Consider the following 23,682-nt stretch of genomic DNA (forward strand, 5'->3'; position numbering starts at 1 on the left):
AGGCCGAGGAGGCCCCGAGAGCAAGGGCTGCTAGCACGTTGTCACCTCTCACCAGGACGTGGAGGCTGCAGTGAGCAGGAGTCGTACACACCATCGCATTCCAGCCTGGATGACAGAGTAAGACTGTGTCTCAAAAACCAAAGCATACGACGCAAGGCATGCGTGTGGTAGGGAGATAGTGTGACTAGGAGGAGGGGATTGATGAAGGACATAAAGTTGGAGGTGGAGGCATAATAAATGTGTGGAATTTTAGAATGGAACCTATTATATACAGAATAAGCTTATGTAGCTCAGAAGTCTAGTTCTCTGTTTGTCCTTCTGCACCAGAGCTTAGTGTTGAAATAAACATCATTAGTTCCAAAGCTTCATTCCCTCTGAAAGTTCACATTAAAAAACAGCAGTGCAGCCAGGTCCCGATTTCAAAATGGCTAGTACTTAACATCTACTGCCGCGTGCCTTTTGTGTATTTGGGGCTTTGGAAGACTAATGTTCCAGCCGGGTGTTTAGAACATACTTGAATCTGCCTCTCCCTCAGTAAGAGGAAGCTGACATTTATTGAGTTAACATTTTAGGCACAGCATAGGCCTAACTGCTTATGTGTATTACCTTAATTAATTTTTTGTTGTTGTTTTGAGTTGGAGTTTCACTCTTGTCATCCAGTCTGGAGTGCAGTGGCGCAATCTCGGCTCACTGCAACATCCGCCTCCAGGGTTCAAGCAATTCTCCTGCCTCAGCCTCCCGAGTAGCTGGGATTACAGGTGCCCACCACCACGACAGGCTAATTTTTGTATTTTTAGTAGAGGGTTAGGGTTTTCAGTAGAGGGTTTACTTCAGGGTTTCACCATGTTGGCCAGGCTGGTCTTGAACTCCTGACCTCAGGTGATCTGCCTGCCTCGCCCTCCCAAAGTGCTGGGATTACAGGTGTGAACCACCTCACCTGGCCTACCTTATTTAATTTTTACATCTATTTTTATCCCAATTTTGCTGATGGGGAGACAGGAACAGGTTGGCAGATTAGCCTGTTCAAGATGACAGATGATGACAAGTGGTGCCAGAACTTGAACCCAGGCAGTTCGACTTTTGAGTCTACGCTACAAAGTATTCTATCACCCTACAGCTTCACTGGCTGATGTCATGTTCCTGCAAGAATCTTTAGGGATGCAAATGTGGCTGAAGTATGCAGCATATCGCAGAGGCACTGATGATCCACCTACTCAGTGCTTCCTGAAAGGACTTACCCTTCTGCCTTTTTGCGTTGTTGTTAAACAGCTACTATAATCTATTCCAGCCTAAAAGTGGTTGCTTCTTTGATCTCTGGATAGTAGATGTGCATTAGGCTTATTCCAAAAAGAATAAAGTAGGACAAGCTTTCTGTGTCCTGTGAACAAAGGATTTGGTGGAATCAGGGTTGGTAAATTTTCATTTCATGTATTTGTTAGGCCTGCCAGATATCAGCCAAAAACTAAAGTAATCATCCTTGCAGCTTCTACATGCTTCTCAACAAAGATTTAATAGCCTCATGCATACGGAACGTTCATATTGCAAAGACTTCATTACTTTCAGTATGTACACTGTGAGATAGGGTGATAAATCATTTAACCCAAACTTTACTAATCAGAATAAATGTACAGAAGTCATGTTGTGATAGCTTATGTTTTCTCAGTAATTCCTGAAGTTTAGTAAGCTTCACTGGGCTTCCAAGTCATTAGTGAGAATTACAGATTTTCTTCAACTCTCTGCTACTGCCCCCTCTACACTGTGGCTGCTATTCCTGTCATGTGCTGCCCTGGGAAAAGCATTTCTAGGGGCATGCAATTTCATAGTAACTTCTGCTTCTTTCAGAGAGACTAGATTGTATATGAATAAGGCCAAAAGCCTTAACTCACCAAAGCATAGATGAGGGAAGAATAATGAACTGTGTTCATCTGTAATTCTCAAGATTAATTGCTTGATTATTTCAGTAAAAGATTTTTGCTTTTTATTAAAGCCCTATGAAATAAAATTATGCCTTGATTTCAGCAAGGTACTGGAATTTCTCAAGTTCCACATGTCTGACAAATTTGATTTCATTTTGATTTCAAAATTTAGATTTCATTCCGATCATTAGATATTTGGCTTTATGTCTTTATTTGTCTTCTGTCAGAGTCCTCACTTGGGTGTACTTCTGTGCCATTTATTTCTTTATGCTTCCATGTCTTGCTTCATCTTTGGATTGTCACAACACTTCACATCAGGCTTTGTGCAGAGTGGGTGTCTATTACATGTTTGTGAAATTGAACAGCTGTAAACAGATCACCAGATTGCTCTTAAGTAACTAGCATTGGAAATATAATACCAAAAACCAAGAAAGAACAACAACATGTGCTTTTAAAATGCATTCTTCTTCTCTGACTTTTAGCCATTCCAGGATCTCTGTTTGCACTGGGACTGGATTCTTATGTTCTGGACCCTGAAAACAAACTGGGATGCATATTTTGTCTTTCCCTTCATGCTCAGTGTAAAATTCCCTCCCAACTACTTATATTCAAAATACTGTAATGTGCATCATCATTTTCCTGTGAAGCGGGCACCAACACAGCTTTCATTTGCACTGAAATGGATGTCACATGCATATTTTTGAGGTCCTCGTCAACATTTGTATGTGTTCAAGGGTTCCGTTTTCTTTCATGAGTGCCCATCAGCTATGCTAATGAGTTTTCTGTATTACCAAACAGGAGGGAACTTTTTGAGAGTTTATCTCCCATAGTAATACTGCTGAGCAGATATCAAAATATGCAAAAAGTGCTTTGTAAAAAGGCAGATGCTAATATATATGGACCAGTTTGCTGAATAGAGATTATTTTCTTCTTTTTAATTATGACTCAGTAGTCAGGGAATATGGAATAACCTTATAAACTTAATTATATTTAATTAGTTCTTACTACCTTCTACATCTACAGTAGTAGGCTGTGAATTGTGAGGAAATAAATGACACAAGAATTATCTTTTCTGCAGGTGATTAGTCTATAATCCTCCCTGGGTAGTCTCCAGTCTCACAGATTATCCCCTAGGCCAACTCATGCTGTCTTGCATGACCACATTACTCTTCCAAATACAGAATTTCCTTCTTCTCCTTAAACTAGATATAGGTATTTTGGTACTCACTGCTTTTAGTAATTGACCCTAATGTCTATACACATCCTGTGTCACCTTACTCTGTCTATACCCATCCTGTATTACTTTGCCCTACTCCCAACAGCAGCTTTGGCTTCCAAGAGGGCTGATCTTTGCTCCTCTGAGCCCCTTCCTGGCATGGCACAGCTACATCTCAGCCCAACCAAGGAAGGAGTGATGTTTGGTAATGGTTGGAGCAAAGAATTCAAGATCAGGCAGGTCCAGGTTCATCTGTGGGCTCTGCTAGACATTAGCTGAGTGCCCATGAACAAATTACTTAACCATTTTGAGTTATGTTTCCTCATCTGTAAATGTAATGCCTTCTGCATGATGCTTATGAAGATGAAAACAAGGTATGTACGGGAAGCACTAGGTAGTGCCTGGCCTAGGATAGGTGCTGTTCTTAGTGTATAAAGCTAAAACAGATTTGTGTCCTGGTGAAGCCTTCCCCAGTACCTCCAGCATCATTACTGTGTCCTTCCTCCTGCACTTAGAATCTCAGTCATAGACTTCCTAAAAGGCAGGAGCGTGGATTACATCTTCTTTTGAATTCCTACACACCACCTACTCTGACAGACAAGAAGGACTTGACAAATCCTTATTGTCTCTTGTGCAAATGTCAAAACATCCTTCCCTCTTATCACTGAGGCTGTAAATGGGCAGCACATGTATCAGAGGAGGCCATGATGGAGCCTCACTCTGGATGATGATCCTTCTCTCACTTCCAGGTGGGCTGCAGAGTGATGGGGCCAATGGGCATTTATCCCATAGGTACCCACTCTAACTCAGCCATGAGCATAGAAGAACAGTGATGAGCAAGACAGACATGACCTCTGCCCTGGGACAAGTAATTATCTGGTGGGGAAAAGGTCCTTATATAAGCATACACATTAGTATATAATGGGGAAAACAAGGGGCTTCCATAAGGAAGATTTAAGGAGAGAGGGGACTAATACGGTTTGGAAATTCAGAGAAGTTTCCTTTGAGAGGGATAAATGGAATAATAATAGTTAAAATCACTTAGGTCACTTACAGATTACTTTGTGTACTCTTACAGATATCACAAAATTAAACCTCAAGATAACGCAATAAAAAGCTATGATTGTCTCTCTCTCTCTTTTTTTTTTTTTAACAAATGAGAAGATTTGGGGAGAGTAGTTCTTCCCCAAGTCAATCCCTATTTATTGGCAGAGCCTGGTCTGCTGCCAAAAGTGTCCCCAGTCTTTTGCCCCTGGTTCAGTGTTGGATGTGTAATATCCTGGCGAGGGCCCCTTTGCCAGATTGCTTGCAAGCATCTGACTTCAGAATGGGTGACCAGTCAGAAAAATGTGATTGAATGTGGCAGACAGCAAATTCAGTGAGCACAGAATGTCATCCTTTAATCAAAAACTCATGTTGTCTCCTCATTTGCAAGCTGAGTGAGTTAGGGTATTATAAAACTTTGGTGTTTTTCCCTCATTAGACTGTCAACAATTGGTGACTGAGCCCTAGTCCTTGACTCCCTCCTGGTTTATGTTATACTTATTTCTGTAAAGTCAGGAAAGCATTCCAGTGTTTTCACCATCAAACTAGATATGCAGTTTCTGTTACGGCAGTGTTTGTGCCTAATGCTTCTGTCCCAGGAGTTTACTAATGGGGTTTTACTTTTAAAAAATTACTGGGGAGAAAATTCTATTGTCATTTGTAAGGAAGCCACATCATCCCTACCAGGTTGTTGGTTTGCAAGCATCCCTCCTTCTGCCTGGAGGAGAATGCAGCATGTATGACCTTCTAGGAGAATAGAGACTTAGCCAGGTTAGAGAGCTGGCACCCTTTAGACAGTACCTGGGCTTTGCCTGCAGCTCAGGCATGCAGGAGAGGTGCGCTGCTTTGGGGCTGCTTCTGCTCTCCCATCTTGTCTTTCCAGCTCACCGATGAGCAAATGTCTCCACTTGCTGAAGATGATAATAGCAATGATAAAAGCACTCTCATTTGTTGAGTGCTGTCTCGGTGTCAGTCATTCTGCTATTTTTTTTTATGTGCGTGGTTTCATTTAATCCTCACTACTGTTTCCTGAGGTTGCTATAATTAAATCACATCTTAGAATTCAGGAATCTGAGACTCAAAATGGCCGACTGATTTGTTCGAGGCACAAAATCAGTAAACTGTGGAACTAGCACTCAAAGCTGGTTCTGTCAAAATCACAAGCCTGTTTCTTAACTATTTTGTATAGGCTTTGGAGTAGATGGGGGTGGGAAGTGCCCACACCTCACTTTGATTTCTTATCATCTGACCCACTATGGGTCCCCTGCCCAAGACAGTGAAGGTGGCTGGGGGGCAATGGTCATTATCATGACTCTGACACTTGGAGAGATTTCGGAGGAGCATTAGTGCTTCCCTGCATCTTCATCTTCTCTGTTCCACGCCACCTCACCATTAGCCATGAATAGGTATCACTAACCATCACAACCCATGGACGTCCGTAGTGTTCACCTAAATAGTCTATCCTAATGTTTGTACCCTTGGTTGAAAGATTTCAGTTGGAAAACCATTCATATTTTGGTAGATTTGAATTTTCTGTGATGCTTTGAAATTTTTATTGGTGATCAGTGAAAATACTCACTGGAATTTACCTTATGATATGATTTCCCTTGCAGCCTCTCACCAGTTCAGGCATCACCCTGATCGGTAAAGTAGCCTGGCTTCTGACAGAGGAGACTAAGAAAGGGGGGTTGAGGGCAATGACTTGCCCAAAATCATGCAGTTAGTGGACTTCATCTGTAATCCATCTGAGTAAAGAAACAAGACAGCAATTACATTGATTTTTTTTTAATGAACTAGAGAAATTTTAATATAGCATTTGGTTAATAACAGAATATTTTGTCTTCTGAGAGGACTTTATCTGCCTTCCCCCACTGTTTCAAACTAGCTTTAAAGCAAATGTTTAGTAGTTTCTTGCATGTATGAAGGGATAATTATTGTTTTGCTGTTCAGTTGTAAAACAAACTAACCAAGTAGAACTATATTTTAAACATGTATTTCATAGTAGGATAAACAATTCAAATGCTGAGCATCCTTATGAATACCATGTAATTAAAATGGTACCCATATTTTATGTGCTATATGATATTATAATCTGTTCTTTCCACATGAGTCACATTATTTAGTCATAAAATTGTTACCAATTTCTCATTTACCTTTAAAATGGAAAAGGCAGCACTTTACTTTTCTTGCTGATTAATGTTGAGGCCAGTTTTCTATATACCTTTAATATTACCACTTTCCCCTTTCTATAACCCTTTCCAATTTCCTTTGTCCTGATAAGACTTTGACGTGGCATCTATCATATCTACCTAAATTTCCTTAGATTTGTGGTCAAGTAAATAGAGTACCTTCCATTTCTTGAACTTTTTTTTAATCTTAAAATGAAATACTACAAATACCATGACATCCAACACTGTGGTGGAGGGTTTAAGTATGTTCAGGAAATTAAAAGCTAGGATCCCTGCAGGAACCATAAGATTATGATACACGGATAAGTGTAACAAATTTCACATATATCTGAAAGAGCTGAGTCATCACTGCCTTTTTGCTGTGAACAAATATCAATTCTCTAACCTTAGAATCTTCAAACATTAATTTAATGCATTTTATTTCCATTTCTAGTGAGTTGTTTGAGGCAATATTACACACATGAGTTCTGATGGGTTTTATGTTACCAGGATATTGATACTTGTCAATGCTCAGTTAATTTACTTTTCATTTTCAACTCCTTATGGAATGATATGCTGTTAGTTGTTACTTTTCAGCCTTGTGTTCACGCTTTCATATTGCAATTACTCGGTTTTTAATAGAAAACTAAATGGAAAAAACCTGCTTGGGTGTGAAATATGTGAGTTTGCAGGTTATATATTTTCTGCTTGTTTCTTCTTCTTGCTTTATACTCCAGAATTTCTTCAGCTACTCTTTCTCAACTGCACAGTGAAACAGGATACAGCTTTTAGAATGGGCTGGCTGATTGTATAGTAGTATTCCTGGGTAATTATGCCTATGCAAATCAGAGAACTGATAAAAACCTAATAAATAGTGAGATAATATTCTCCATGAAAATATAGTCCTGAATTCAGCAATAATAATAATAATACTCGCATGCAACACAGCAATATTCCACTGCAGCCATCATTGCCTAGGGAACAGCATGTCTGTCTGGAAGGGTGGAAGGAACTTCAAGGAGTCAGCCAGGGAACATTGAGAACCTCTTTTTGCGGGGGCCTGCTGGGAAGACTTAGGAAGCATACTGGTGCCATGGCCAGGCTTCTGGAGGCTACAGTATCATGGCACAGAGCAAGAAAGAGAGAACCTATAGATAAACAGGAGTCTTTTTCAGAGATACTCCCGAATTTTGCATTTCTGTGGCCATGGTTTATGAATGCTGCTGTTTATGAATGCAGCTGTTTTGCTCTTTATATGAATTTTGTGTATTGTACTCTTGAGCATTTACAAAGCAAAGAGGTGATTTCTTTTTTACTGATATTTATTCATGATTGCTGAATAATTAACTGTGGGTGGTTCAGTCGTCAGAACTCTAGTGAACGATGGACGCTTTTGCTCCATTGTGTCTCTGTGCCACTTCTGTAGCAGAAGCAAACTTTTAAGTCATTCCTTGATAATAGCAAAGTGCTTACAGAGGCTCAAAATGGGGGAGGGGAGTCTCTGACTAGTATTTAGTATGAATGTGGGTTAAAACCTGTTTGGAATTTGCAAGTGGCTGTATCTATTTTTTTGGTGTCTTTGACAGTGTGTGTATATTTGATGTAATGCACATTAGTTTGCATGTTAACCTATGTTTTAAATGTGTACTATACAAATCCCTGGTGGAATTTGAATTTGGATTTAGCTTTTGAATTTATGAAAAACAAGCATACCAAAAGCTCATTATAGCTTGGGTGTTGTCTAAGCTGAATTAAGTGCTCAACAAAACAATGTATTTTGGTATCAAAGCAAGTTTTGCAATTAAAAGTAACCTAAAGATCAAATATGAAAGTGAAAACCAACAACTATCAACCTGCAAATAAGACTTTTCATCTTGTGAATAAGAGAGTAAACTAGAAGGATATACTATGTTTGTGTGTGTGTGTCTATGATTTAAGCATATCATTTCTTATTGATGTAGTTTCAGTTATACTCTACAAATAGGCTTGGAAGCTGTATCATATGTTATCATTTTGTGGAGTTCAGACATTGGATAATTTACATAAAACTACTTGAAATAGGCAGACTAAAGCTATTTTTTTGTTAGTAAATAAAATTAAGATTTATTTATTAAGTTTGAAACTTCATCAATAATTCTAGAAATAAATTCCCATTCAGGCTTCTCATTTTTGTACATTGATACTGCACAAAGCATTTTTAAGCAGATTCCTTTTGAGTTTTTTTCTTCATAATACAAACTTAAGTAAGTCGATATTATGTGAAAATTTAAGGTAATTTAATTTTGATTGAGGTGACATTTACTAGTACATTTGTAAAAGGGATTTGCTGAATTAAATGATTAAATTAAATTAGCAATAAAATTCACATGAGAAGGGGTATTTCAGTTACCCTTGCAGAAAATTTTTATTGAGCATCTAGCCGATATGTAGCTTTTTGTCATACACAAATTTTTCTTAAGGACGTTTATTTCTTTTAAAATTTTTTAGACACAACCAGGACTTTGTCAACTAATTCTAATAAATTCTACACAGGCCTTCAAACAGGTTTGTGTTTTATCTGAAAATGCTTTGGTAATGTTTATTTATGTTGTAATACTCATTTTTAAAGTATTAAGCTGCACTCCTTAAAAACTGTCTTTAAGTTGAATCAGTTGACCAGTATTTAGGCCCAACTTCCTTTTTTAGACTTTCGAGTGTTGTTTTTCACTTTTTCCTTCTAAGTTACAGGCTTCAGATATCCCATCTTTTACCTTTAAAAACTCAGTTTAAGCCTCTTGTCCTCAGGGGAGCTTTCTCCGGCATCTCAGATCAGCTTGGGTTCGTTTTTATATAATCCCAAAGAATCTTCCATTTCTTTTTTGCACTTATCATAATTGAAATGATATAGTTCAAATATTTCTTTAGTGTTTTCTTTCCCTCACTCCTACAAGCTTCACAGAACAAAGACCATGTTCATCCTGCTCACTTACAGTGACTGGCACACAGTAGGCACTTTGACATTTGTGGAAGGGATAATTGAATGTGTAAAGACTGCAGCAGGCTGAATCCTCTGCCGTCTCCTGTAAGATGTTCTTGTCTGAACACATTTAGTGTTTATAGGAGAATATCCCCAAGCCCAAGATTAAGGACGAATTAAACCAAGTTTCTTTCTTTGACTTTGAATCTTTCATTTGTCCTGTTCTGCTGGCCATATTATTGCCTCTGATCTTCAAAAACATTTTTCCCTAGTTCAGGGAAAAATTAGTAAACAGCCATACAAGAAGATTATTATTAAGTGACTATCCTCTTTCTATTTATTTATTTTTTTAAGAGACAAGAGTCTCACTCTGTCACCCAGGCTGGAGTGCAGTGACACAATCATAGCTCACTTTAGCCTTGACCTCCTGGGCTCAAGTGATCCTCCATCTTCAGCCTCTGGAGTCCCTGGGACCACACCACCATGCCTGGTTAATTTCTTTTTTTCTTACAGAGACAGGGTCTCGCGATGTCACCCAAGCTGATCTCAAACTACTGAGCTCAAGCTCCTCCTTCCTCTCACTCGTCCTTCCAAATTATTGCAGGCATAAGCCACTGTGCCCAGCCCTTTTTGAAACAGGCTTTTGCTCTGTCTCCCAGGCTGGACGATAGTGGTGTGACCTTGACTCACTGCAACCTCCACCTCCCGGGTTCAAGCAATTCTTGTGCCTCAGCATCCCAAGTTGGTGAGACTACAGGCCAAGCTAACTTTTGTATTTTTAGTAGAGACAGGGTTTCACCATGTTAGCCAGGCTGGTCTCGAACTCCTGGCCTTAAGGGATCCATCTGCTTTAGACTCCCAAAGTGCTGGGATTGCAGGCGTGAACCACTGTACCCCACCCCACCCTTCTATTTCTTGATATACTCCAGTGGTATAGGAATAATAGGGGGAGGGAGGAAATAAAATTGCAGTGATTTCAGTGGAGGCTATTCTGAAAATATTCTAAAAAGGCCAAAAAGGCCGGACATCTGTACACCTTATAAGAAAGAAGAATGGAGAAGTTGATACTGTGGAAGAAAACTTGACAAGCACATTCGCTCTCACTGCATACCCCTTAGTAAGTTTCTTAACTTTTTTGTGCTTCAGTTTCTTGACCTTCCAAATGAGGGGAGAATGTAGGACCTACCTAACAGCAACCCCATTAGGATTAAAAGAGACAATAGGACAATACGTAAATAGTGCTTAATTAATGTAGTACTAGGCACATTGGGAACATTTAATAACTATTTTATTGTCTTCCTGTGTTCAGAATTAACACAGGGTGATAGCATCTCTGTGTTTTTCTTTCCTTGTTTTACTTGTAATAGTGTTTTTCCATACAAAGCCTTTTCAGTTTCATACTACACATTTTGTCTCTTTGTCCCAGAATAGCTACAGAAATGACAATTGGTTACTTATCTCTCCACCTCACCCCTGTGAAAATCCCGCACTTTGCAAACTGACTCAGGGCCCATGCCCAATAATGAGAATGACAAGAAATCATTTGATCAGTTTTGCTGGTAGATTTTTTTTCTCAATTAGAAGAATAAGAGAAAGTTGGAGAATATAGCAGGACTTAGAATGCTGGTTCATTGGGGAATATAGATACAGCAGAGTAAGAAAAATTAAGAAATAAGAGCTGGGACTTCTTTATCTGAATAAAACCAGGATTTCTATGCAATTCAATCAGAAGACCATTGTTTAATATGTGGGGAATTGAGTTGATAAAGATTGATTGAATAGAAATAACACAAGTTGTGGTGGAGAAAAGTGATGGTGTTCTCCTTGCTGGAGCCACCCCTTGCTCACTTAAATTCTAGTGTGGGGACAATTTATACTGTACTGCAACATATAATTAAATGAAATACGTCTGAAGGAAGTGCTGTGTGAAGTTTGCAGGTGGGAGCGATGGCAGTGGATGGAGGAATCAGGAGAAGCTTCCTGAAAGATAGTGGCATTCAGGATGGATCCGGAAGGATGGATGCAGTTTTGACAGGTGGAGGTAGAACCCTGAAAGGATACTTCAGGCACAGGGAATGGGGTGAGCAAGGGCACAAGGGTGGGAAGATGTGTGGGAAATGGTGATAACTAATTCAGTATGCATGTGTACTATGCCGGTGTTTGGAGGAAAAGACTGAGTAATGCGGTTTGATAGGTAGGATGGGATTGTAGAATAAACCTTCCTTACCTACCACACTGAAAGTATCTCCTAAATTTGGAATCACTTAAGTTCTTTAAAACCTTGGATCCTAAGATCAGAGTTTCCTGCAGATCATGTTCAAGTATTCAGTGGGCTCCACATGTGCAGCTTTTTCATTCTGTCCATCCTAATATTGTTTAGAATAATGCCTCTTTCCCTCCTTTGGTCAGGAAGACTTTGGAACTCACCAGATGAGGCTATTCACAGGTGTGACTTCTAGGCTCTTGATTCTCCTCATTTGTAGAATTACATATCACTCTACCTTCTATTTAGGACTTAGGAAAAATAGAGTTCATTTTAAAATGTCAATTTTGAGAATGAGACTATGGAGTTCAAAAGTGGTTAATTACTTTTTTAAAAAGCTAAGTTTAAAAATAACAAAATTAGCCTCTAACCCAACTCTGGATTAATTTAAAAGTGATGAGAATGAAAACTTGTGCTGATGCTTGTTATAATCACTATTTTTCAGTATTTACTTTTTAAAATCACATGAGCATATATGTATGCATATTTAATTACCCACCAACTCTCTTCTGTCTTTATTCCTCTGGGATTACTCTCCAAACCCCATCTTGTAGCCTCTGTTTTGGAGCTGGCCTGGGAAAATGGGACATCTGAATCCCTAAGAGCTCTCCTCATCAGGGTATCAGACAACTGTACTGGGAACTGATCATTGGTGTTTGGGGAGTAAAATAAGTGATAGAGGATGTGTGTTGTTCATTTGCTTGCCTTTTAAAATGTACAATTCAGTGATTTTTAGTATATTCACAGAATTGTGCATCTGTCACCACAATTTTAGAACATGTTATCACCCCAAAAGGCAACCTTGTATCCGTTATCAGTCACTTCCCATTTTCCTTTAATCCCCCCCAGACTCCAGCAACCATATGTCTATTTTCTGTCATTGTACATTTGCCTACTGTGGACATTTCATATAAATGGAATCATACAATATATAATCTTTTATGACCAGCTTCTTTCACTTAGCATGTTTTCAGGGCTCATTAATATTGCAGAGTGTATCAGTATTTCATTCTTTCATATTGCAGAATAATATTCCATGATATAGATATACCATGTTTTATTTCTTCATTCATCAGTTGATGGATATTGGGACTGTTTCCATGTTTTTTGGCTATTATAAATAATACTGCTATGAACATTCATGTACTAGTTTTTGTGTGAATACGTATTTTCATTCCTCTTAGGAATATACATAGGTATGAAATTGCTAGGTCATGTAGTTACATGATATTAACATTCTAAGTAACTGCCAGACTATTTTGCAAAGGTTCTGGACCTTCTTGCATTTCCCCAGCAATGTATGAGGGTTCCATTTCCCAACATTTTTACCAACACTTATCATTATCTGTTAATTTTGATTCTGGCCATCCTACTATGTTCAATATCTTATCTTATTTTGGTTTTGATTTTCATTTCCCACATGGCTAATGGCATTGTGTATCTTTTCATGTGCTTATTAGCCATATGTATTTCTTTCTTGGAAAAATGTCTATTCAGATCCTTTGCCCACTTTTTAATTAGCGTGTTCATCATTTTATTATTAAGATATAGCCGCTCATTTGGTATTCTGGATAGAAATTCTTCTTATGATTTATGATTTGCAAATGATTTCTCCTGATCAATGCATTGTCTTTTCACTTTCTTGATGATGTTATTTGAAGAAAAAAAGTTTTAAAATTGTGATGAAATCCAATTTATCTTCTTTCTTTTGTCACATGTGTTTTTGGTGTCACACCTGAGAAGTCTTTGCTTCTAACTCAAGGTCATGAAGATTTAATCTTGTATTTTCTTCCAAAAGTTACATCGTTCTTACATTTAGATCTATGATTCACTTTGAGTCAATTATTTTGTATAATGTGAGTAGAGATCCAACTTCATTCATTTTTTTACGACTATGTAGTTGTCCCAGAACTATATGTTATGTCAATACAATATATTCCATTCCCATTGAATTGTCTTGGCACCTTTGTTGAAATCAGGTGATTATAAATATAAACATTTATTTCTAAGGTCTGTCTCATTGGACTATATGTCTACTCTAGTGCTACTATGAAATTGTTCTGATTATTATACCTTTATTGTAAGTTTTGAAATCAGAATGAGTGACTCAATCAACTTTGTTCTTTTTTAGGATTGTTTGGGCTATTTTGTTCCTTGTATTTTCATGTGAATTTTAGAATCAGCTTGTTAATTTCTTTTCTTCTTATTTTTATATATTTATTTATTTTGAGATGGAGTTTCGGTCTTATTGCCCAAGCTGGAGTGCAGTGGCCCGATCTCGGCTCACTGCAACTTCTGCCTCCCGGGTTCAAGCAATTCTCCTGCCTCAGCCTCCCAAGTAGCTGGGATGACAGGCACCCACCACCATGCCTGGCTAATTTTTGTATTTTTCGTAGAGACAGGGTTTCACCATGTTAGCCAGGCTGGTCTCAAACACCTGACCTCAGGTGATCCACCCACCTGGGCCTCCCAAAGTGCTGGGATTACAGGTGTGAGCCACCAGACCCAGCCCAGGTTGTTAATTTCTTTTTTAGAAAGCCAGGAAAATGTTGTCAGTATTGCATTTAATCTTTAGGTCAATTTGGAAAGCATTACATCTTAACAAACGATATTTAGTCTTCTGATCTTTGAAGATGGAATGTTTCGCCATTGCTTTGCCATCTTTAATTTCCTTCAACAGTGTTTTATAGTTTTCAGAGTACAAGCAATGAATTTATTTGTTTAATTCCTAAGGATTTCATTATTTTTGATGCTATTATAAATGGAATGGCTTTTTTAAAATTATACTTTAAGTTCTAGGGCACATGTGCACAATGTGCAGGTTTGTTACATATGTATACATGTGCCATTTTGGTGTGCTGCACCCATTAACTCATCACTTACATTAGGTATATCTCCTAAAGCTATGCCTCCCCACTCCCCCAACCCCACAACAGGCCCCAGTGTGTGATGTTCTCCACGCTGTGTCCAAGTATTCTCATTGTTCAATTCCCACCTATGAGTGAGAATATGCAGTGTTTGGTTTTCTGTCCTTGCAATAGTTTGCTCAGAATGATGGTTTCCAGCTTCATCCATGTCCCTACAAAGGACATGAACTCATCCTTTTTATGGCTGCATAGTATTCCATGGTGTATATGTGCCACATTTTCTTAATCCAGTCTATCATTGGTGGACATTTCGGTTGGTTCCAAGTCTTTGCTATTGTCAATACTGCCACAATAAACATATGCGTGCTTGTGTCTTTATAGCAGCATGACTTATAATCCTTTGGATATATACCCAGTAATGGGATGGCTGGGTCAAATGGTATTTCTAGTTCTAGATCCTTGAGGAATCTCCACACTGTTTTCCACAATGGTTGAATTAGTTTACAGTCCCACCAACAGTGTAAAAGCATTCCTATTTCTCCACATCCTCTCCAGCACCTGTTGTTTCCTGACTTTTTAATGATTGCCATTCTAACTGGTATGAGATGGTATCTCATTGTGGTTTTGATTTGCATTTCTCTGATGGCCAGTGGTGATGAGCATTTTTTCATGTGTCTGTTGGATGCATAAATGTCTTCTTTCGAGAAGTGTCTGTTCATATCCTTCACCCACTTTTTGATGGGATTGTTTGATTGTTTCTTGTAAGTTTGTTTAAGTTTTTTGTAGATTCTGGATATTAGCCCTTTGTCAGATGGGTAGATTGTAAAAATGTTCTCCCATTCTGTAGGTTGCCTGTTCACTCTGATGATAGTTTCTTTTGCTGTACAGAAGCTCTTTAGTTTAATTAGATTCCATTTGTCATTTTTGGCTTTTGTTGCCATTGCTTTTGGCATTTTAGTCATGAAGTCCTTGCCCATGCCTATGTCCTGAATGGTATTGCCTAGGTTTTCTTCTAGGGTTTTTATGGTTTTAGGTCTAACATTTAAGTCTTTAATCTATCTTGAATTAATTTTTGTATAAAGTGTAAGGAAGGGATCCAGTTTCAGCTTTCCACATATGGCTAGCCAGTTTTCCCAGCACCATTTATTAAATAGGGAATCCTTTCCCCATTTCTTGTTTTTGTGAGGTTTGTCAAAGATCAGATGGTTTTAGATATGTGGTATTATTTCTGAGGGCTCTGTTCTGTTCCATTGGTCTATATCTCTGTTTTGGTACCAGTACCATGCTGTTTTGGTTACTGTAGCCTTGTAGTATAGTTTGAAGTCAGGTAGCGTGATGCCTCCAGCTTTGTTCTTCTGGCTTAGGATTGTCTTGGCAATGCAGGCTCTTTTTTTGGTTCCATATGGAATTTAAGGTAGTTTTTTTTCCAATTCTGTGAAGAAAATCATTGGTAGCTTGAAGGGGATGGCATTGAATCTATAAATTACCTCGGGCAGTACGGCCATTTTCACGATATTGATTCTTCCTATCCATGAGCATGGAATGTTCTTCCATTTGTTTGTGTCCTCTTTTATTTCGTTGAGCAGTGGTTTGTAGTTCTCCTTGAAGAGGTCTTTCACATCCCTTGTAAGTTGGATTCCTAGGTATTTTATTCTCTTTGAAGCAATTGTGAATGGAAGTTCACTCATGATTTGGCTCTCTGTTTGTCTGTTATTGGTGTATAAGAATGCTTGTGATTTTTGCACATTGATTTTGTATCCTGAGACTTTGCTGAAGTTGCTTATAAGCTTAAGGAGATTTTGGGCTGAGATGATAGGGTTTTCTAAATATACACTCATGTCATCTGCAAACAGGGACAATTTGACTTCCTCTTTTCCTAATTGAATACCCTTTATTTCTTTCTCCTGCCTTATTTCCATGGCCAGAACTTCCAACACTATGATAAATAGGAGTGGATGAGAGAAGGCGTCCCTGTCTTGTGCCAGTTTTCAAAGGGAGTGCTTCCATTTTTTGCCCATTCAGTATGGTATTGGCTGTGGGTTTGTCATAAATAGCTCTTATTATTTTGAGATACATCCCACCAATAATTAGTTTATTGAGAGTTTTTAGCATGAAGGGCTGTTGAATTTTGTCGAAGGCCTTTTCTGCATCTATTGAGATAATCATGTGGCTTTTGTCTTTTTATATGATGGATTATGTTTATTGATTTACATATGTTGAACCAGCCTTGCATTCCAGGGATGAAGCCAACTTGATCGTGGTAGATAAGCTTTTTGATGTGCTGCTGGATTCAGTTTGCCAGTATTTTAGTGAGGATTTTTGCATCGATGTTCATCAGGGGTATTGGTCTAATATTCTCTTTTTTTGTTGTGTCTCCACCAGGCTTTGGTATCAGGATGATGCTGGCCTCATAAAATGAGTTAGGGAGGATCCCCTCTTTTTCTATTGATTGGAATAGTTTCAGAGGGAATGGTACCAGCACCTCTCTGTACCTCTGGTAGAATTCAGCTGTGAATCCATCTGGTCCTGGAATTTTTTTGGTTGGTAGGCTATTAATTATTGCCTCAATTTCAGAGCCTGTTGTTGGTCTATTCAGGGATTCAACTTCTTCCTGATTTAGTCTTGGGAGGGTGTGTGTGTCCAGGAATTTGTCCATTTCTTCTAGATTTTCTAGTTTATTCGCGTAGAGGTGTTTATAGTATTCTCTGATGGTAGTTTGTATTTCTGTGGGATTGGTGATGATATCCCCTTTATCATTTTTTTTTTAGTCTATTTGATTTTTCTCTCTTGTCTTCTTTATTGGTCTTGCTAGCAGTCTATCAGTTTTGTTGATCTTTTCAAAAAACCAGCTCCTGGATTAATTGATTTTTTTGAAGGATTTTTTTGTATGTGTGTCTCTGTCTCCTTCAGTTCTGCTCTGATCTTAGTTATTTCTTGCCTTCTGCTAGCTTTTGAATGTGTTTGCTCTTGGTTCTCTAGTTCTTTTAATTATGATGTTAGGGTGTCAATTGTAGATCTTTCCTGCTTTCTCTTGTGGGCACTTAGTGCTATAAATTTCCCTCTACACACTGCTTTATATGTGTCCCAGAGATTCTGGTATGTTGTGTCTTTGTTCTCTTGGTTTCAAAGCACATCTTTATTTCTGCCTTCATTTCGTTGTGTACCCAGTAGTCATTCAGGAGCAGGTTGTTCAGTTTCCATGTAGCTGAGTGGTTTTGAGTGAGTTTCTTAATCCTGAGTTCTAGTTTGATTGCACTGTGGTCTGAGAGACAGTTTGTTATAATGTCTGCTCTTTTACATTTGCTGAGGAGTGCTTTACTTCCAACTATGTGGTGAATTTTGGAATAAGTTTGATGTGCTTAGAAGAACGTATATTCTCTTGATTTGGGGTGGAGAGTTCTGTAGATGTCTGTTAGGTCTGCTTGGTGGAGAGCTGAATTCAATTCCTGGATATCCTTGTTAACTTTCTGCCTCGTTGATCTGTCTAATGTTGATAGTGGAGTGTTAACATCTCCCATTATTATTGTGTGGGAGTCTAAGTCTCTTTGAAGTCTCTAAGAACTTTATGAATCTGGGTGCTCTTGTATTGGGTGCATATATATTTAGGATAGTTAGCTCTTCTTGTTGAATTGATCCCTTTGCCATTATGTAATGGCCTTCTTTGTCTCTTTTGATCTTTGTTGGTTTAAAGCCTGTTTTATCAGAGACTAGGATTGCAACCCCTGCTTTTTTTTTTGTTTTCCATTTGCTTGGTAGATCTTCCTTCATCCCTTTATTTTGAGCCTATATGTGTCTCTGCATGTGAGATGAATCTCCTGAATTCAGCACACTGATGGGTCTTGACTCTTTATCCAATTTGCCAGTCTCTGTCTTTTAATTGGAGCATTTAGCTCATTTACATTTGAGGTTAATATTGTTATGTGTGAATTTGATCCTGTCATTATGATGCTAGCTGGTTACATTGCTCATTAGGTGATGCAGTTTCTTCCTATCATCGATGGCCTTTACAATTTCGCATGTTTTTGCAATGACTGGTACCAGTTGTTCCTTTCCATATTTAGTGCTTCCTTCAGGAGCTCTTGTAAGGCAGGCCTGGTGGTGACAAAATCTCTCAGCATTTGTTTGTCTGTAAAGTATTTTATTTCTCCTTCACTTATGAAGCTTAGTTTGGCTGGATATGAAATTCTGGGTTTAAAATTCTTTTCTTTAAGAATGTTGGATATTGGCCCCCACTCTACTGGTTTGTAGAGTTTCTGCCAAGAGATTCGCTGTTAGTCTGATGGGATTCCCTTTATGGATAACTCGACCTTTCTCTCTGGCTGCCCTTAACATTTTTTCCTTCATTTCAACTTTGATGAATGTGACAATTATGTGTCTTAGAGTTGCTTTTCTCGAGGAGTATCTTTGCAGCATTCTCTATATTTCCTGAATTTGAATGTTGGCCTGCCTTGCTAGGTTGCGGAAGTTCTCCTGGATAATATCCTGAAGAGTGTTTTCCAACTTGGTTCCATTCTCCCCATCACTTTCAGGTACACCAATCAGACGTAGATTTGGTCTTTCCTCATATTCCCATATTTCTTGGAGGCTTTATTTCTTTTTACTCTTTTTTCTCTGAACTTCTCTTCTCACTTCATTTCATTCATTCAATCTTCAATCACTGATACCCCTTCTTCCACTTGATTGAATCAGCTACTGAAGCTTGTGCCTGCGTCACGTAGTTCTCATGCCATGGTTTTCAGCTCTGTCAGGTCATTTAAGGTCTTCTCTATGCTGTTCATTCTAGTTAGCCATTCATCTAATCTTTTTTCAAGGTTTTTAGCTTCTTTGCATTGGGTTCGTACATCCTTCTTTAGCTCGGAGTAGTTTGTTGTTACCGATCGTCTGAAGCCTTCTCTCAACTCATCAAAGTCATTCTCTGTCCAGCTTTGTTCCATTGCTGGCAAGGAGCTGCGTTCCTTTGGAGGAGAAGAGGCGCTCTGATTTTTAGAATTTTCAGCTTTTCTTCTCTGGTTTCTCCCCATCTTTGTGGTTTTATCTACCTTTGGTCTTTGATGATGGTGATGTACAGATGGGGTTTTGGTGTGGATGTCCTTTCTGTTTGTTAGTTTTCCTTCTAACAGTCAGGACCCTCAGCTGCAGGTCTGTTGGAGTATGCTGGAGGTCCACTCCAGACCCTGTTTGCCTGGGTATTGCCAGCAGAGGCTGCAGGACAGCAAATATTGCAGAATGTCTAATGTTGCTGCCTGATCCTTCCTTTGGACACTTCATCTCAGAGGTGCACCAGTCTGTATGAGGGGTCAGTTGGCCCCTACTGGGAGGTGTCTCCCAGTTAGGCAACTAGGGGGTCAGGGACCCACTTGAAGAGGCAGTCTGTCCGTTCTCAGATCTCAAACTCTGTGCTGGGAGAACCACTACTCTCTTCAAATCTGGCAGACAGGGACGTTTAAGTCTGCAGAAGTTTCTGCTGCCTTTTGTTCAGGGATACCCTGTCCCCAGAGGTGGAGTCTACAGAGGCAGGAAGGCCTCCTTGAGCTGCGGTGGGCTGCACCCAGTTCAAGCTTCTTGGCCACTTTGTTTACCTACTCAAGCCTCAGCAATGGCGGACGCCCCTCCCCCAGCCTCACTGCTGCCTTGCAATTTGATCTCAGACTGCTGTGCTAGCAGTGAGCGAGGCTCCATGGGTGTGGGACCCTCTGAGCCAGGTGCGCGATACGTTCTCCTGGTGTGCCATTTGCTAAAACCATGGGAAACATACAGTATTGATGTGGGAGTGTCCCGATTTTCCAGGTACCATCTATCACGGCTTCCCTTGGCTAGGAAAGGGAATTCCCCCACGCCTTGCACTTCCTGGGTGAGGTGATGCCCCACCCTGCTTCAGCTTACACTCCATGGGCTGCACCCACTGTCTGACAAGCCCCAGTGAGATGAATCCCATACCTCAGTTGGAAATGCAGAAATCACCCATCTTCTGCGTGGCTTATGCTGGGAGCTATAGACTGGAGCTGTTCCTATTCAGTCATCTTGGAACCCCCTCTGGAATGGCTTTTTAAATTTTATTTTTGGATGTTTAATTGCTACTGCATATAAATACATTTATTTTTTATACTTTGAGCTCATACCCTGCAACCTTGCTGAACTCATTTATTAGCTCCAACTTTTCTTTGTGTATTCCTAAGGGTTTTTTATATACAAAATCATGTTATCTACACATGGGAATAGTTTTACTTTTTCCTTTCCAACTTGATTTTTTTTTTCTTTTTCTTGTTTAATTGCCTTAGATAGAACTTCCAATAGAAATTTGAGTCAAAGCAGTAAGAGCATACACCCTTTTCTTATTCTTGATCTCAGGAACAAAGGATTAAGTTTTTTACCACTAAGTATATTTTAGCTGTGGGTTTTTTATAGATGCCTTTTTTCAAGTTGACAAAGTTCTCTTCTATTCTGATTTGTTTCAGGTTTTAATCATGAAAATGTTGTTAGATTTCATCAAACTTTTTCTGAGTCTATTGGGACAGTTGTATAATTTTGTCTTTTATTCAATTGAAATCATGTATCATATTAATTGATTTGTAGATGTTAAGCCAACTTTGTATTTCTGGGAGAAAGCCCAGTTAACCATATTGTATAACCTTTTTTATGCTTTGGTGGATTCAGTTTGCTAGTATTTGTTGATAACTTTTGCATATATATTCATAAGAGATACAACTTTTATATCTCTTTTGCTAGTATTCTGTTGCTAGTATTTTGTTGTTAACTTTTTGCATATGTATTCATAAGAGATATTGGTCTTTAGTTTTCTTGTGATGATTTTGGTGTCAGGATAAAACTGTCCTTATAGAATGAGTTGAGAAGCATTCTCTTCTCCCCTGTATTTCGGAAGAGTTTGTGAAGAATTGGTATTAATTCATTTGTAAATTTGTTCCAATTCACCAGTGAAGCCACCTGGAATTGGACTTTTTATCTGTGGGAAGATTTTTTGTTTTGTTTTTGGTTATTAATTCATTCTCTGCACTTGAATTATGTCTATTCAGATTTACTGTTTCTCCCTGAGTCAAGTTTGGTATTTTCCTTCTAGGATTTTTTTTCATTTTTCCTAAGTTATCCAATTTGTTGGAATATAGTTATTCATAATACGTCCCTATGATCTCTTTTATTTTTATAAAGTTAATAGTCCTTTTTCATCTCTGATTTTAGCAATTTGAGTCCCCTCTCTTCTTTTTCTTGATCACTCTAGCTCAATTTTGTCAAATTAGTAGAACTTTTTAAATAAACCACTTTTAGTTTCGTTGACTTCTTTTTTTCTATTTCATTCATTTCCACCGCCAACCGTATTATATCCTTTCTTCTACTTGCTTTAGGTTTAATTTGCTCTTCCTTTTTCACAGGAAGTTTAGGTTATTGATTTGGTTTTTATAATATATTTTATAAATTTATAGCTATAAAAAAGGTCATTTATAGCTATCAATTTTCCTCTAAGCATTGCTTTACCTGCATCCCATAAGTTGTGGGGTTCATCTATGTTGTGCTTTTATTTTCATTTATTTCAATGTATTTTTAATTTCTGTTAGGATTTGTACCTCCATTGACCCATTGATTATTTAGGAGTGTGTTGTTTAATTTTTACATATATGAGATTTTTTAAAATGTCCTTTTGCTATTAATTTCTAATTTTATTCCACCGTTACAAGAGAACACACTTTGTATAATTCTAGTCTTTTTAAATGTATTAAGAATTGTTTTATGGCCTAATAGATGGTCTATCCTGAAGAATGTTCCATGTGCACTTTAGAAAAATATGTGCTCTGTTGCCACTGGATATAGTGTTATATATTTTTGTCTTTGAACAATGCTTAGAGCATTGTTCAAGTCTTCTATTTTATTGTTGACCTTTTGCACAATTGTTCCATGGCACATGTACTTTCATGTAGAAATATCAATAGTATAAATCTTGTACTGATTTAAGCCCTGTGCTTTAAAACATTTTACCTTTCTCCCCAGTAGTTTACTGTAGCAAAAATTAGGATTTTTTAACCAAATTCAGTCAAACCATCTTCTAAACTAATTAGGGAAACTTGTTTTAATTTATTAAGTACATTCTCATTAACCCTTATTCTTCCATTATTAAAAAATAATTTATATTTTTAACTGATGATTAAGTCTACTGGGCTTATTTCATATCAAAGGCTCTTTTACTTGATTTTTTGAAGTTATTTCTTTTTTTTTTTTTTTTTTTTTTTTTTTTTTTTTTTTTTTTGAGACGGAGTCTCGCTCTGTCGCCCAGGCTGGAGTGCAGTGGCTGGATCTCAGCTCACTGCAAGCTCCGCTTCCCGGGTTTACGCCATTCTCCTGCCTCAGCCTCCCGAGTAGCTGGGACTACAGGCGCCCGCCACCTCGCCCGGCTGGTTTTTTGTATTTTTAGTAGAGACGGGGTTTCACCGTGTTAGCCAGGATGGTCTCGATCTCCTGACCTTGTGATCCGCCCATCTCGGCCTCCCAAAGTGCTGGGATTACAGGCTTGAGCCACCGCGCCCGGCCGAAGTTATTTCTTTTATCACTATCTTAGTTCAGACTGCTGTAACAGAATACTCTGATGTGGGTGACTTAAGCACACCATGTTATCACCTTAAATTTATCACCATTTAAGGCTGGAAGAGTCTAGGAATTCTAAAATCAAGGAGCCAGCAGATCCGGTGTCTGAAGAGGATCCTCTTCCTGGATTGCAGATAGCTGTCTTTTTGTTATGTCCTCACATGACAGAGCAGAGAGAGAAGAAGCAAGCTCTCTCATGTCTCTTCTTATATCAGCACTAAACCCATAATGCAGGCTCCACTCTAATTACCTCCCAAAGGCCTCTAAAAAACTATCATGATATTAGAGATTAGAGTTTCAACATACGAATTTTGGGGTTGGGAGGGACACAAACATGCAATCCATACAATCACCATCCCCAAATCAAAGCTGATCTTAACAACTGCCTCCTGAAATTTTGATTCCAAAATGTAACTCTGCCTTTTATCCTGATCATATGTCTTCTTCCCAGTGAGTCAAGAGGAAATAGTTACATATGCTCTGGGTTGATCAATGAATCAAGAGTATCCAAACAGATAAATTGAAGGAGTAGGAGAATTATTTATATTATGCAGAAGGTGGGGAGAAGGAAAAAAAGAGTTTTAAGAAGGTCTTTGCAAAACAACTATTTCCAGATGGATAAAATCACTAGCAGTTTTTTATTATCCTTAAGGCTTATATTTC

The 23,682-nt window shown here is 38.5% G+C and overlaps 1 protein-coding gene and 1 long non-coding RNA gene across 10 annotated transcripts in view; one reads left to right on the top strand and one right to left on the bottom strand.

The window, feature by feature from the left end:
• LOC105484363 (FAT atypical cadherin 3) overlaps window positions 1-23,682 on the top strand; it is a 695,427-nt gene that overhangs the window by 391,940 nt on the left and 279,805 nt on the right. The window lies entirely within an intron of this gene.
• Window positions 1-23,682, bottom strand: part of LOC139357567 (uncharacterized) — a 48,962-nt gene that overhangs the window by 16,414 nt on the left and 8,866 nt on the right. Inside the window, exons 3-5 of one of the 2 annotated variants that reach the window (XR_011610981.1) lie at window positions 5,766-5,921; window positions 4,978-5,087; window positions 2,171-2,281 (exon numbers count right to left, since the gene is read on the bottom strand). This is a non-coding gene — a long non-coding RNA (uncharacterized lncRNA). Of the gene's footprint in view, window positions 1-2,170; window positions 2,282-4,977; window positions 5,088-5,765; window positions 5,922-23,682 lie in introns of those variants that run through there. The other variant, XR_011610982.1, reaches the window with a different exon arrangement.

The sequence above is a fragment of the Macaca nemestrina genome, chromosome 12 (genome assembly GCF_043159975.1).
Source record: "Macaca nemestrina isolate mMacNem1 chromosome 12, mMacNem.hap1, whole genome shotgun sequence".
Classification (NCBI taxonomy): domain Eukaryota; kingdom Metazoa; phylum Chordata; class Mammalia; order Primates; family Cercopithecidae; genus Macaca; species Macaca nemestrina.